Source organism: Dama dama, chromosome X (genome assembly GCF_033118175.1).
Source record: "Dama dama isolate Ldn47 chromosome X, ASM3311817v1, whole genome shotgun sequence".
Lineage (NCBI taxonomy): Eukaryota > Metazoa > Chordata > Mammalia > Artiodactyla > Cervidae > Dama > Dama dama.
Window position 1 is genome coordinate 117,629,296 of NC_083714.1, and position 16,561 is coordinate 117,645,856.

Consider the following 16,561-nt stretch of genomic DNA (forward strand, 5'->3'; position numbering starts at 1 on the left):
GGTTATTTTCCCCAAATTAGTAGATTATTTGACAGATAAGACTATATCACCAGCTGTTTGTAACATTTTGAGAACCTGGAGGAAATGCCCATTGGGTGGCCAGATCTAAATTTCAATGTCGAAGTTACCTTTTGTATGGAACATGATGTGGGTATCACAGGGGTAAAGGCGAGGGAAGCTGGAATGCTCCAAGTCAGGGGGAGGCAGGTGAATTTTGCCCTGTTTGTTCTACTGGGAGCAGGTGCAGCTTTCAGAGGAGGACTGAAGAGCTGGCCAACAGGTCAGGTTCCAGTTGGAACAACAGGGTGCACTGGAGAAGACTCAGGGGAAGGACACTGTATTGCAGAGAGAGCAGGAGATGATAAAAATGCCAGCCCCTAGGCAGACTCAGCTCTCAAGGCATTGGTAAAAGAAGCTCACAGATAATCCCCAAGCTGTGTGTCTTACTTCAACCTTATTTCTTTAAACCCACTGTAAGTTCCTGGCTCCAACCCTTCTTTCTATATCCTGAGAGGCATTAAGGAGTAGTGAGAAGAGAAATAACTTAAGGGACAGAAAGTCTGATTCAGGCTAGGAGAATGAAAGAGTGAATTCACAGAAGGTATGATATGTCCCAAGGACAGCAGTGGATGTCTGGAACCACCGACAGTACTGAACCCTACATTTACTGGGTTTATTCCTTCCTACATATACATACCTATGTGTGTGTGCTCCGTCACTTAGTCATGTCTGACTCTTTGGGACCCCATGGACTGTAGACCACCAGGCTCCTCTGTCCATGGGATTTTCCAAGCAAGAATACTGGAGTGATTTGCCATTTAATTCTCCAGGGGATCTTTCCGACCCAGGGATCGAACCCATGTCTCTTGAGTCTCCTGCACTGGCAGGAGGATTGTTTACCACTGTGCCACTTGGGTAGCCTACAAACATATACATAAGACATAATTCAATTTATAAATTATGTATAGTAAAACAATATCCAATGTGGCAGCACCACTAGACTTCTGTTTTGGGCCATTATTAGTTACTTGAACATAATCATTGTGAAACCATGACAACTGATCTGATAATTGAGAAGGCTACTAAAGGAATGAGGCAGGATATACTGGTGTTGACTGAAAAATGAAGTCACAACCTGAAAGTAGAAAGTTATTTTACTTTATGGAAAATGTTAGGACTTCAAGCCCAGGAGACAGCATCTCAGGTAGCCTTGAGAGACTGCTCCAAGGAGGCAGAGGAAGGAGTCAGGATATACAGAAGTTTGCAACAAAGGGGGCAGGCAGTCTGAACACTAAAGATTACTGCTAATTAGGGAAAACCAAATATCTCAAGGAATTTAGCACTCTTCTATGTATGGGAAGATATAAGAGTCCCAAAATTGTTGATGGGTGTTACATCCTTGTTTATTGAGGTGGTAGGAGATATTCCATTTCACATTGGACAAAGGGGTGATTCATATCCCAGGCAGGATGAAACAGGATAGCATAAGATTACATCACAGTACTCAGAACTGAGTGCAATTTAAAACTAATGAATTGGGACTTCCCTGGTTGTTCAGTGGCTAAGACTCTGAGTTCCCAATGCAGAGGGCCTGGGTTTGACTCCTGGTCAGGCAACTAGATCCCACATGCTGTAACTAAGAGTTTGCATGCCTTAACTAAAGTGTGCAACAAAAAGTAAAAGATCCTGAGTACCACAACTAAGACCCAGCACAGCCATATAAATAAATAAATATTAAAAAAAAAAAACACAAAAAAACCCACACATGTTTGCTTTAAAAAAAATAAAACTAATGAATCACTTCTAAATGATCTAATATTGAATAGACAGTCCCCGAAATCTATTGCTTCCTCTGTCTGCCTCAAAGTGTACAGTTAAGTCAATGTCCCACTGAACTTCGCACTGGTGTGAAACCATCGGATGTATTTAGTCCATTTGGGTGTAACATTTTAAAAACAAGTAGTCAACCGTGTTTATCAGTTTATGCTATCCCCAGCATTTCTTATATGTTCATGATATATAATAGTTGATCAATAAATATTTAATATCCAGGAAAAAAAGCTAATGAATTACTTACTTTGAGCATTTTCTACTTAATCTTTTTTTTTGGACCATGGTTGACCACAGGTAACTGAAACCATAAATAAGGAGAGATTACTGTCTGTCACCTCAAAAATGCCACTCTGCACATAGGTTACTTTAAATTGAAGGTACCTGAAAAACAGTTGAAAGAAGGACACTGACCCTCGTTTGTTCCCCTGAAAGCAGGAGCTAAATCTCCCTAAGAAAGGCATACTTCCTGTACCAAGACGGTAGAAGACTTTTTATCATGAGACACAAAAAATTTAGGGCCAAGAAGGATGTATAAACAAACTCTGTTTCTTCTTCAAGACTTACTACCCCTAGTTCAAACCCCTTGGTTATGTCAATTCAACCAGAAACACAAATTTATAGTTTCTTTGTCTGAAAGATACAAAAGCTTCCTGCTCTTGTCATTTCTTTGAGTCTCATATATTTGTGATGCTCTAACACAAACACTGAATTTGTTTTTCTGATGTTTATCTTTTTCTTACAAGGGGAACTCAGGGAAGGACCAAGAGGAAAAACTACCTTTTTTCTCCTGCTCCTTCCATGCCACTTTGTTACACATTTTCATTCATTTTATCCCTACCGAAACTTTAATTCTTATTTCTTATTTTCCAAATTACACTGAACACAACTTAATTGAAATTCCCTTTGAATGAAGTGAGCACTGGCCCTCCCAGGTGATGGCCAATTGTTAACCCAGTGACTTCTGGGTAGCCCATCATCCACTTTCATGTAAAATTAACTCCTACTAAAGGACTTGAAGTTTCCCAACATCCCAAGTTGCCACATCTAATTGCAGTAACACTTTGACAATCTCATAGGATTGCCCACCTCTACCCACTGACTCCTTCATTTTACTAGTTGTTTAGAATATAAGATTCCACCACTGTCCTTAAAAGATTACTGTTTTTATATGTTAAACTCCATGGGCAGGTCCTGAGTACTTCACATTCCCAGTATTAAAGCTATGCGTTACAAAGAGTAGGTAGTCACTGATGGTTGGGGGAATAAATGATCCAGTGAGTATGAGGTCCAATTTATTAACATTTATTTCTTACACACTGTTGAAAGAACTAGAAAATCCATGTACATTTCATTTACTTTTACAAAACAAGAACTAAGAGGGATAAGAATGCCTTAATATCTTTAGACTTTCTTCTCTTTCCTTATTGATCCAAACTATCTTAATACTGATCCATCACATTTCTAAGAAACAGTGTATAGCAATGCCATATTCTTATTACAGGTGACAAAGTAAGACGGTTTCACAATTTGTTCTATGAAACAACAAAATTCTTACTTTAAACCTCATTATAACATTAAATGTGTGACCAGTATCATTCAAAAACCTGAAGATTTTGAAGGCAATTAAATCTATATTGAAATAAACAACAGGGACTTTCCTGGTAGCCTGGTGGTTAAGACTCCATGCTTCCATCACAAGGGCATGGGTTTGATTCCTAGTAAGAGAAAGAAAATGCCACATGCTATGCAGTGTGGCCAAAGAAATAATAAAAATTCATTTAAAAAATAAAAGAAACAATATTTGAATAGTACATACATCAAAAAGTAGATAACTAATGAGACCAAAATAAATAAATAAATAATAAAATAAAAAATTAAACATACAAAATAGGAAGCTGCTACTGCTAAGTCACGTCAGTCGTGTCCGACTCTTCGTGATCCCATGGACTGTAGCCTACCAGGCTCCTCTGTCCATGGGATTTCCCAGGCAAGAGTACTGGAGTGGGTTGCCATTGCCTTCTCCATACAAAATAGGAAGACATAGGCATAAATACTGTCTTCCTTTCAGCCCAACCACAGAGATAAAATTCTACAAACACTAACAGCCTTTTTCAACAATGAATGAAGAAACTACCCCTGACTCATCTAGCTGTCGGAGAAGCTGCTAGCCTTGGCATTAGAATTTGCAGTGGCAACTTCTGACTCAGGCTCTCTCTTCTTCATCTTGCAGAGCAACCTCATACTGAGATGTGAAAGAACTTGGGTCAGTCCTATTAACTTTGGCCAGAAACTCCAGGACCTTAATCTTGGTGGTTTTAGCATGAGCTCTGGGGATCAACAGGAACTCAAATCCTGCAGGATCAGTGTTGGCCACCTGCCAGTATTCCAGATATTTTTCCTTCACAAGATCTTCAGTGATGAGATTCCTGGGCTCCCCAAAGATGAAGTGATTCATCCAAGAATATATTGCAGTCACATTAAGAACTTCCCAGGCTCTATCTTCGGTGGCACGGTTGCCCTTCATGAAGATCACACTCAAGATAAGTATCAGGATGCCAGATTTGGGCAGGCTCCCTTCACCGTGCTTTATCCCATCATAGGTGAGGCCCAATTTGATGAGGAGGCAATAGCAATGATTGGTACGATCCACTTCCATCAGATCAAGGCCAAAGAGCATCTCCATCCATTCAGAGGCTCTCAAGAAGATCTCAAGGAAGTGTACTTCACACTTGCTGATGATAATATTCAACGTATCTGCCTTTGTTATCAGCTCTTTCATTTGGTACTTAAGCAGCAGGAAATTCACCAGCAAATTCATTTCCTCATCTAGAGCATATATAGGCACACTCCTGGGGTCTAGCAGAGCCAGTGAAGTGCCTGGACTACTCTCTTCTTCCTGGATCATGTAGCCCTCTTCTGATTTGATGGATGAGATGGCTGTAATGGCAGTGGAAGATGCACAGAAATTCTGACAACCTTCAGGAGTACTGGGAATACCAGCACCAGGATACTCCTTCAAATGGCCAGGCATTAGAAGATGGGAGGGGAGATGGGTCTCCTCTAGCACCTTGGAGACCTGTGAAACCTCCAGGGACTGGGATTTGATGCAGGTCTGAAAGCATTGATCATGGGAGCATCATGGGTTCTCTGGATGCTGAGGCGTGATGACACTTGCTGGTAACAGACAAGAGTATTGCCAAGAAGAACAAAGGGGATTCACCACCTAAGCGAAAGAAAGCAGATGTGAGTGGCCTCATCTGGTAAGCTCCACTGTGCTGGTTCAGATAAAAGCTGCCTCCAGTGGACTTCTAACAACAGTGCTAAATGGCTTCATGGGTCTCTTGACCTGGTGGTGAATAAGTCTTCAAAAACATGAAGGAGGAAGTGTGAATATTCCTCAGGGTGCAGTCAGCCAACCCAAGTGGATAATTCTCAGGGATCACAATAGGAAACTGTGTGTGGGCTCTGTAGAGCCACTTCTGTTTGGAAGAGTGTGGTTCTCTTAGTCCTCCCTCAGGTCATCACTTTTTCACTGGACAAGACTTTGGTCACTTCCTCTATACTAACATAAGGCTGTCCCTTTAAGACCAAAATCATATCCTCTAAGACAATTGAGAGGCAAGTGTGGTGTTACCTCCTTGAGAAACCCAACCTGGGTTTTTCCAGAGCAGACAGCAGAGCTAGATTCTGTGTATATTATCAGTACGGTTTCAGTGTCCTCCGCATTCTCACTCATTTGCCTTGCTTTAAATCCAGGCAATTCCTGGAATGTCTTTCTATGCTAGTATGGGAATCTTCCTCAGAACAAAACCTCCACCTACTGAGATCTGGAGAAGGGCATTAGGGCACCTGAAAGCCCTGTCTGTAGCCTCTCAGCAGTGCCAATGGAGCAGGGTTGCACTTTTCATGATCCTGACTCTACTGAGGTCCACTTTCCTTCAGTTATCATTAAGGGTCCTTGTCTTGACTATTGGTGGGGCTTTAGGTCTGACCATTCTGCAAACTGATGTCAATCCCTCTGCATACAAGAATGCCTTATCATTCTGAGTTACTCCAGAATAAACTGTGGAAGGACATTCCATCAACCTCCACAAGGGCTTCCCTGTGCCAATAGCAAAAGCTAGACACTGAGGAGGAAAAAAGGGGTGGCCTCTGCCTATATAACTCCCCAAGCTTCTTAGGGCTGATAACAGGGGAAGGACTCTTTGAAGTCCCCTCCATCTTGGGTTGATTAGTCCCACAATTCTCATATCCGCTTCTCAAACTGGATTCTGGTTGGTAATGTGCCCGCTCTATCTACTGCTTGAGGCCCCCCTCCAATCAAGGCTTCATCTTGGTGAAACCCCAAAATGGAAGTGAGGAGAACCTCATGACAGGACATGGAGAGCTGACAAGAGGAGCAGACACTGTGCACATCCTCTTTCCTGGGGTCAGAGGATTCCCTAAGAAATCACTCGGGGTCCTCATCGGGATTCCTGCGTAGTCTGAGATGCCTTCCTGTGGTGACATGACACTGCCTGCCCCAGACTTAGGCTTCTACTCCTTCAGACTCCAATGGCCAAGCAAATCAGCAACACTTCCAGCCACCCCTTGCCAGGGGCCTCCCAGGGCCAATATTCCTACAAAGGCTCAATGATTCACTGCTCTTCTGGAGAGTTGGGGGTGGGGTGGAGGGGCTGGGTATGTGGGTCCCCACAAGACTCACTCAGGGAACTCTGCTTTTGGACCTGTAGGTCAGGGACCCTGAGCCCCATGCACAAAAGCCGCCATCTCAATCAGACTGCCAAACAGGAAGCGTGTGGTAGCTCAGCCTGAACCTGCTTGTGTCTCCTGGGTTTGGGGTGGAGCTCTCATCAGGTGGGTGCCCCCCTTTCTGGGGCAGGGGATCCCCTCAGTCCTCATTTAGAGGCTCACCTGACACCTGACGGCACCTGGGGTTCCTCCTGTTGCTGACTGGAGTCCGCACCTCAGATTCAAGCTCTCAAAGCCTTGCTCTCCGCAGGCGCAAGTCAGGGGCCGTGACTTCCTGTGACCCCTGCCCTGGGGTCACCGGGGTCACCAGCAGGGGCGGGCACCGCACACTCTGCACTCAGTTTTGGAGCAGAGGTGGCTGTGGGTCTTGTATGCAGTCCTCACACTGGGTTCTGCCAAGCCTCTGATGCCTCCTTCTGTTGAGCTGATGTCTTGACCCTCATTGCCAAGGTTGCCTTGCCCCTGAGAACCCTGAAGAGTAACTGAGGGCATGTCTCAGCCAGAAAGCCTTGACCAGGGCTTTTAGGGTGAAAAGCAGCCACTAGCCCGTCTGCGTGGGATCCCCCTTTATTCTCTGTTGTTGTTCTCCTGTGTTCCATTCATGGAGTTCTCTTTTTTGCCCGTTTTTCATGACTTAAGGCCTCCTGGGAAATGTCTGATTCCAGCAAAGCCTTGATGAATTCACTTACTGCAGTCCTTGCAGTGCCTGGAATGAGTCATGTTCCAGCCTCAATGGAAAATGGGGAAGTTGGAGCACAAGGCAGGCAGGGGCCAGGTCAGGGGGTGGGTTGTCAGAGAAAAGTGACAGCCATCTATTTCTGCTTTCACCAGTAAGACAGCCTCTTTCATACTTTATCCACTAAAAAGTGTGCTTTGTACATGGAGGGACTGAGATTAATGATTTTGAAAACCCCTGTTTTGTGAGGTTGTTCACATCCCTATATAGAGAAATCATATGCAGATGATAAATATTATCTCTTTATTTGCACTTTTATGTGAAAAGTCACTCAGTCATGTCCGACTCTTTGCGACCCCATGGACTATAGCCCACCAGGCTCCTCCATCAATGGAATTTTCTAGGCAAGAGTATTGGAGTGGGTTGCCATTTCCTTCTCCAGGGGATCTTCCCGACCCAGGGATCGAACCTGGGTCTCCTGCACTGTGGGCAGACGCTTTTGCTTTATTTTTCTATTCTTATTGTTGTAGCTTTGTTTTCTAGTCTTCTTTAAAACAGTGGCTTAAATATTTTCTTGAATCTCCTCACCTACTTTGTTTTTGTATCAAGGGGAGCCTGCTTGTTAGAACGTGTGGAGTAATTTCAAATATTTTTGTGTGATTTGGAAAAGCTTACATAACATGCTGATTAGTTTTCCCTGATTATGTGGTGCAAGTAGCCTCTAGATCTGATGCGAACTATGTGGCTTTGGCTTGGTATTTCAGATTGTGATTGCTGATTTCAATTTTATATTTATAATGGGCCTTCTCTGCTATGTTTTGCTGAAAAATAGCCTTTCCCTTGGGTGTTCAAAGTTAAAGGCATGATCTTTATAATAAGTCATTTCACATATAAATTCTCTGCCATTTAGTATAGTACACAAAACAGTACTATGAACCCTATTTCCCTGACACTCATAATAATCATCATCAATAGTTACATATATAAGTCTGATCAGATCAGTATTTTTTTGGCCTATATGTTTGTTTTTCTGGCAAGAGCACGCCCCAAATGGTATTATATTTCCATTGGGAGTTGTTCAGTCACTAAGTCGTGTTCAACTCTTCAAAACCTCATGGACTGCATCACACCAGGCTTCCCTGTCCTTCACTATGTCCCAGAGTTTGAGCCATCTAACCATCTCATCCTCTGTTGCCCTCTTCTCCGTTTGCCTTCAGTGTTTCCCAGCATCAGGGTCTTTTCCAGCAAGTTGGCTCTTTGCATCAGGCAGCCAAAGTGCTGGAGCTTCAACTTCAGCATGGGTCCTTCCAATGAATATTCAGGATTGATTTCCTTTAGGACTGATTTGTTTTATCCCCTTGTGGTCCAAGGAATGCTCAAGAGTCTTCTCTAGCACCACAATTTGAAGGCATCAATTCTTCAGCGTTCAGCCTTCTTTATGGTCCAATTCTCACATCTGTACATGACAATGGGGAAAATGATATCTTTCATTATACTGGCCTTTTGTTGGCAAAGTGATGTCTTTGCCTTTTAATATGCTATCTAGGTTTGTCATAGCTTTCCTTCCAAGGAGCAAGCATTTTTTAATTTCATGGCTGGAGTCACAATCTTCAGTGATTTTGGAAGGCAAGAAGATAAAATCTGTCACTGTTTCCATGTTTTCCCCAACTCTTTGCCATGAAGTGATGGGCTGGATGCCATGATCTTAGTTTTCTGAATGTTGAGTTTCAAGCCAGCTTTTTTAGTCTCCTCTTTCACACTCATCAAGAGGCTTTATAGTTTCTCTTGACTTTCTGCCATTAGAGTGGTATAATCTGCATATCTGAGGTTGTTGATATTTCTCCTATCAGTCTTGATTCCAGCTTGTGGTCCATCCAGCCAAGCATTTCACATGATGTACCCTGCGTATAAGTTAAATAAACAGGGTAACAATATACAGCCTTGATATATTCCCTTCCCAATTTTGAACCAGTCCGTTGTTCCATGTAAGATTCTAACTGTTGCTTCTTGACTTGCACACAGGTTTCTCAGGAGACAAGTAAGGTGGTCTGGTATTCTCATCTCTTTAAGAATTTTCCACAGTTTGTTGTGATCCACACAGTCAAAGGCTTTAGCATAGTCAATGAAGCAGAAGTAGATGTTTTCCTGGAATTCCCTTGATTTCCCTATCATCCAACAGATGTTGGCAATATGATCTCTAGTTCCTCTGCCTTTCATAAACCCACTTGTATATCTGGAAGTTCTTGGTCCATGTACTACTTGAAGCCTAGCCTGAAGGATTTTGAGCATAACCTTATTAGCATGTGAAATGAGCACAACTATGTGGTAGTTTGAACATTCTTTGGCATTGCCCTTCTTTGGGACTGGAATGAAAACTCACCTTTTCCAGTTCTGTGGCCACTGCTGAGTTTTCCAAATTTGCTGACATATTGAGTGCAGCATTTTAACACCATCATTTTAGGATATGAAATAGCTCAACTGGAATTCCATCACCTCCAGTAGCTTTGTTTGTAGTAATGCTTCCTACGGTTTACTTGACTTCACACTCTAGAATGTCTAGCTCTAGGTGAGTAATCACACCACTGTGGTTATCCTGGTCATTAAGACCTTTTTAATATAGTTCTTCTGTGTGTTCTTGCCACCTCTTCTCAATCTCTTTTGCCTCTATTAGGTCCTTATTATTTCTGTCCTTTATTGTGCCCATCCTTGCACGAAATGTTCTCTTGATATCTCCAACTTTCTTGAAGAGATCTCTAGTCTTTCACATTTTATTATTTTCCTCTACATCTTTGCATTTTTCATTGAAGAAGGCCTTTTTATCTCTCCTTGCTATTCTTTGGAACTCTGCATTCAGTTAGGTATATTTTTCGCTTTTTCCCTTGCTTTTTGCTTCTCATATTTCCTCAGCTATTTGTAAAGCTTCCTCAGACAACCACTTTGTGTTCTTGCATTTCTTTTTCTTTGGGATGGTTTTGGTTACTGCCTCCTGTACAATGTTATGAACTTCTGTTTGTAGTTCTTCAGGCACTTTGTCTACTAAATCTAACCCTTGAATCTATTTGTCACCTCTACTGTATAATCACAGGGGATTGATTTAGGTCATACCTGAATGGCCTAGTGGTTTTCCCTAATTTCTTCCATTTAAGCCTAAATTTTGCAATAATCAGCTGAAGATCTGAGTCATAGTCAGCTCCTGGTCTTGTTTTTGCTGACTGTATAGAGCTTCTCCATTTTTGGCTGCAAAGAATATAATCAATCTGACTTCAGTATTGACCAGTTGGTGATGTCCATGTGTAGAGTTGTCTCTTGTGTTGTTGGAACAGGGTGTTTGCTATGACCAGTGAGTTCTCTTGGCAAACTCTGTTAGCCTCTTCCCTGCTTCATTTTGTACTCCAAGGTCAAACTTGCCTGTTACTCCACGTATCTCTGGATTTCCTACATTTGCATTCCAATCTCCTCTAATGAAAAAGGATGTCATTTTTGGTTTTAGTTCTAGAAGGTCTTATAGGTCTTCATATAATTGGTCAACTGCAGCTTCTTTAGCATCAGTGGTTGGGGCATAGCCTTGGAGTAGTGTGATATTCAATGGTTTGCCTTGGAAACAAACCGAGAGCATTCTGTTGTTTTTGAGATTGCATCCAAGTACTGCATTTCAGACTCTTTTGTTGACTATGAGGACTATTACATTTCTTCTAAGAGATTCTTGCCCATAGTAGTAGATATAATGGTTATCTGAATTAAGTTTGCCCATTTCCCTCCATTTTATTTCACTGATTGCTAAGATGTTGATGTTCACTCTTGCCATCTCCTGCTTGACCACCTTCAATTTACCTCAATTTATAGACCTAACATTCCAGATTCCTATGCAGTATTGTTCTTTATAGCATCGGACTTTACTTTCAACACCAGACACATCCACAACTGTCATTTCCACTTTGGCCCAGCCACTTTATTCTTTCTGGAACTATTAGTAACTGCCCTCCACTCTTTCCCAGTAGCACAGTGGACACCTTCAGACCTGAGGGGCTCATCTTCTGGTGTCATATCTTTCTGCCTTTTCATACTGCTCATGTTCATGGGGTTCTTCATGCAAGAATACTAGAGTGGTCTGCCATTCCCTCTAGGAGTTATATACTGTCTGTGTCTTCCTTTTTTGCGATCTTCACACTCTGATAATTATGACCATTCTCCATTCTCTACTATGGGCTACAGAATGGTAATATTCTCATTCTATCAATATCATATCTTTAAATCATTAAGAGGAGTTTTCTATAGGCCAATACCTTTCCTTGTGGCCACTTTTTGCTGAGGTATTGTTATAAAATACTTTGTTTTCTCTTAAAAGACTTTAATATCTGCACCTATATTTTATACACTATTTTAAACTATTACCACTTCTTTCTGTTTCTTTTGTGATTGAGAACACTTATAAAACTATTGGTCATATAGGTCTTATATAACAGAAGGAACAAATAAAATCTGGTATGTTCTATCAAGAAGTGGTCTGGCAGCAATGGTCACTGAGTGCATCAAGTCTGGAGGAGAAAGAATGAGAAGTCTGGGAATATCTATCAGGTCAGTAATAGAAGTACATGAGATGATATGAGCTGGATAGAAGAAGAAATGCCAGCTCTCCTTCCCCATGTTCCACATGCAGTTTTTTCTTTTGGGGCCTCCACTTTCAAAATGTGACTTTCAACTGGGACTTGGTGTTGCATTGGGAGAATGTTATCTAAGCCAACTAGCTGTTCATTTCACCTTGCACTACATCATCACTCGTGCTGACCTGCATTGCTCTGCACCTCCTGAAATTATATTCTCTGGACTATATTGTTCCAGACAAGAGTCACCAGGGAATAGCTTGCTGATTACAGACATACTGAGAACCAAGAGGTCATTATTGACTTAGATGCATGCCAGAGTGTTCAGATGTCATGGGAATAGAATCCCATTTATTCTTCCCGTGCTCCTTAATCAACTCAGATGTGGGCTTTGTGATGATGAGTCCATGGTGCTCAACTGAAATGCCAAACATTAGTTATGCTTGGAAAGAACTTAAAGAGCAACTGAGTGAGGATATTGATTTCAAAGTGAAGGGAATGCTCTTTCTCTAAGGAAAGCAGTGTGTTTGCTTTGATATCCCTACCGCATCAGTAAAAGTAGTACAGGGAAAATGGCATGATTCACTGAAAAGCACTGGCAGCTTTCTGTGGCCACCGAGCAACCAGAGCTATAAGGACCATGGGAAGGATATTGCAACTTCTGGGGACAGTGGGAAGGTAGTCGAGGTTTCAGGGGACAGCACGAGGGCAACCGAAGTGTCAGGGGACAGTGAGAAAGAACTAGAAGCTTCAGAGGATAGCGAACAGGAGGTGGCAACAAAAGTAACAGATTCCAAACAAAGGTCAGAAGTGGTGTTTTAATACAGCATTCAGATAGGAATTTGAAGTGGAGGGTTTATGTGGCAAAAACAGAACTATGGTGAGCAGCATGGAACTGAACATTATTTTTCATGCAAAGTTAAAAACACATTGTATTTTCTTCCTGACCACTTGCTCAGTCCCCGTCTCTTCAAGAGAGAAAAGCTTCACCTAAATTATTTCATCTGATTGATGATTGTCATTTATAAATTAATTGCTACTTCCATCTTGCATATCCCTTTAGAAAAGATGTATGGATTCGTTATATATTCTAATGCATTGTATATAATTATAAGATAAAGTCAAGCATGTATCTGCTGATACTTTTTAAAGTTGACCTGTCTTTATACTTAGAAATGTCTCTTAATAGTAGGCTTCCCTGGTGGCTCAGATGGTAAAGAATCTGCCTGCAATGCAGGAGACCCCTGTTCAATCCCCGGGTTGGGAACATCCCCTGGAGAAAGAAATGGCAACCCACTCCAGTATTCTTACCTGGAGAATTACATGGACAGAGGTCCATGTGGTCGCAAAGAGTCAGACATGATTGAGCTTGCGCACACATGCCTCTTAGCTCCTTTTTAAAAACTGTCCCTCTTGTTTACCCTGCTATCTCACCTTTTACAACATCTACACCCAAAAAATCTGAGCAACTCAAGCAATGGGACAGTGTCTCCCAAAGAGCAGACATTGAATGTTTTGGAGATAAATTAACCAATAAACTTGGTATCTAATTATTAAGATTTAATTTCTTCAATATTCTTTATAACTAAATACAAATAGATATCTTCGGTTTTACAAAATGACATTAAAAAGCATTAGGAAATTTATGAATTGACCAGTATTTATTTATATCAATTTCTTGGTGGAAATGACTTTACTACTGAGTTCTTTCAGATTTCCTAAGAAACCTGGATTGCAGTACCAGGTTATCCTGTTCTAGACTGCAAATATTGTTTTATAGAGTCACAAAATTCCTATTCAATCATGACAGAAAGCATAAACATGTAACCAAAATCATACATAAATATAGATTCTAAAGGGCTATTTAAACCTTGTGTAAAAAGAACAGCACTGGAAAAATAAATGAAAGAAGAAAGTAAGGCTATAAGGGAAGTAGGGATCGAGAGATGAGAAAAGGAAGAAAAAGAGGTGTTGGTCCTTTAATGGACTGGAACCTGGTGGTCTGGAGTCGACGATAAGAAAGTAAGAGAGAGAAAGAGGCTGATATCCCCTGGTTTACGCGGAAAGCCAATAGAGTCCTGTTCTTAGGGCTTGCGCTGCTGCATGTAGGCACCGGGCACCCTCTCGAGTGGGTGAAGGCCAGTGTGCCTTCTCGAGAGGGTCTTAGAAGCCCGGGCAAGAAAGTGAGCTCAGCGGGCCTCCACGTTCCAAGGAATTAGCCAGAAATAGAGAGAGAGAGAGAGAGAGAAAGACAGAAAGAATAGAAAGAAAGAAAGATACGGGGACCCAAGCTCTGATGGAGTGAAGGTGTTTTAATCAACAAGGTGTGGGCATATATAAGGTAGTTATTCTCAGCAAAGATAAAGATTAAAATTCCAGATTTACAAAACATAATACGATCCCTATCAAAGAGAGAGTTGCAAACAATCACCTTTTACCATATGGTTCATGAAAAGGAAGAGGGTACTTATCACCGTAATGAGAAATGCCTGGACCCCTCAGCTCCGGGAAAGGCGTGCCTCTCCTCAAGGGCCAGAGGGCTCCTGACAGATCCAAAACAGCACACAGGAAGCCTCTTGTTAAATGCTTCCTGACAAAGAGGAAGTGTGGAAAAGAAAGGAAGGAGGGAAGGAGGAAAAACTCCAAGTTACCACATAAATCAGGAATGCAAAGATGATGTAAAAATTTCCCTCCAGCCCTTACTGGACCTCAACTGCTTAGAACATTGACTTTAGTATTTAAAAACTAAATGAAACATCTGTGTCAGGAGAAGCTGTTGAACTTGGCCCTATAATGTACACTTGCTATGGCAGTAGGGCCATCCCTGGCTGCAATTTTGGCTTGGGATATCCATCCCTCATTGCTTAGAGCCTCTTTATAGCAGGAAGGGAGGGCAAAGGAAACTATAACACGGGCCCTCTTGAAAAATCCCAAGACTTTAATTGTGATGATTTCAGCATGGGCTGTTGGAATCCACATGCATTCATAGCATGTAGATCACTGTTGAGAATCTTCTAAAACATTAGATATTTTCTTCTATCATGTCTCTGTTGATTAGTCATGGGCTCTTGGTAGAAAAAGTGATTCCTCTCAGCATATACCCTCATTACATTAATCTCTTCCCAGATTTCCTCCTCAGTGGCCCAGCTGTCCTTCCTGAAGATCACGACAGGGATAGTAAACGAGCGGCCAACCTTGAGCATGTCCTTGTCACTACTCGGTTTCCCAGCAAAGGTGAGGTCCATTTTGCTGATAAGGGCATAGGAGGGCTCCATGGAGTCAACTTTCTTCAAATCACTGAAAACACCCAGCTCCATCTACTCAAAAGCTACCCTGATTTCAGGGAAGTGGTCCTGTTGTTCACATCCGTTAGCATGTGAGTCTTTGTGCTCTTTCATTTTATTAAGATCAACAGAGACTTCCCTGGTGATCCAGTGGCTAAGACTCCACACTCCCAATGCAGAGGGCTCAGGTTCGATCCCTGGTCAGGGAACTAGATCCCACATGCAGCAACTAAGAGTTTCCATGCTGCAACTAAAGATCCCGCATGCCACAACAAAGACCTGGTGTAGCCAAATAAATAAAATGAGCAACAGAAATGACACCCAGAAAGTAACCTTGTTACATACAGGATCTGCACACAAATACTTACTGTCAGGCAGGGCTTATGAGGTGCTTGAATTTTCCCTTCCTTAACTTTCAGTTCAGTTCAGTTGCTCAGTCGTGTCCGACTCTTTGCGACCCCATGAACTATAGCACACCAGGCCTCCCTGTCCATCACCAACTCCCAGAGTCCACCCAAACCCATGTCTACTGAGTTGGTGATGCCATCCAACCATCTCATCCTCTGTCGTCCCCTTCTCCACCTGCCCTCAATCTTTCCCAGCATCAGGGTCTTTTCCAATGAGTCAGCTCTTCGCATCATGTGGCCAAAGTATTGGAGTTTCAGCTTCAACATCAGTCCTTCCAATGAACAACCAGGACTGATTTCCTTTAGGATGGACTTGTTGGATCTCCTCGCAGTCCAAGGGACTCAAGAGTCTTCTCCAACACCACAGTTCAAAAGCATCAATTCTTCTGTGCTCAGTTTTTTTTATAGACCAACTCTCACATCCATACATGACCACTGGAAAAACCATAGCCTTGACTAGACAGACCTTTGTTGACAAAGTAATATCTCTGCTTTTTAATATGCTGTCTGGGTTGGTCATAACTTTTCTTCCAAGGAGTAAGTGTCTTTTAATTTCATGGCTGCAATCACCATCTGCAGTGATTTTAGAGCCCAGAAAAATAAAGTCAGCCACTGTTTCCACTGTTTCCCCATCTATTTGCCATGAAGTGATGGGACTAGATGCCATGATCTTAGTTTTCTGAATGTTGAGCTTTAAGCCAACTTCTTCACTCTCCTCTTTCACTTTCATCAAGAGGCTCTTTAATTCTTCTTCACTTTCTGCCAGAAGGGTGGTGTCATCTGCATATCTGAGGTTATTGGTATTTCTCCCGGCAATCTTGATTCCAGCTTGTGCTTCCTCCAGCCCAGCGTTTCTCATGATGTACTCTTCATATAAGTTAAATAAGTAGGGTGACAATATACAGCATTGACGTACTCCTTTTCCTATTTGGAACCAGTCTGTTGTTCCATGTCCAGTTCTAGCTGTTGCTTCCTGACCTGCATACAGATTTCTCAGGAGGCAGGTCA

General features: G+C 42.1%; 1 pseudogene; it reads right to left on the reverse strand.

The window, feature by feature from the left end:
* Positions 1–4,036: 4,036 nt before the first annotated feature.
* LOC133052847 (melanoma-associated antigen B16-like) lies at positions 4,037–15,179 on the reverse strand (annotated as a pseudogene).
* Positions 15,180–16,561: the final 1,382 nt, after the last annotated feature.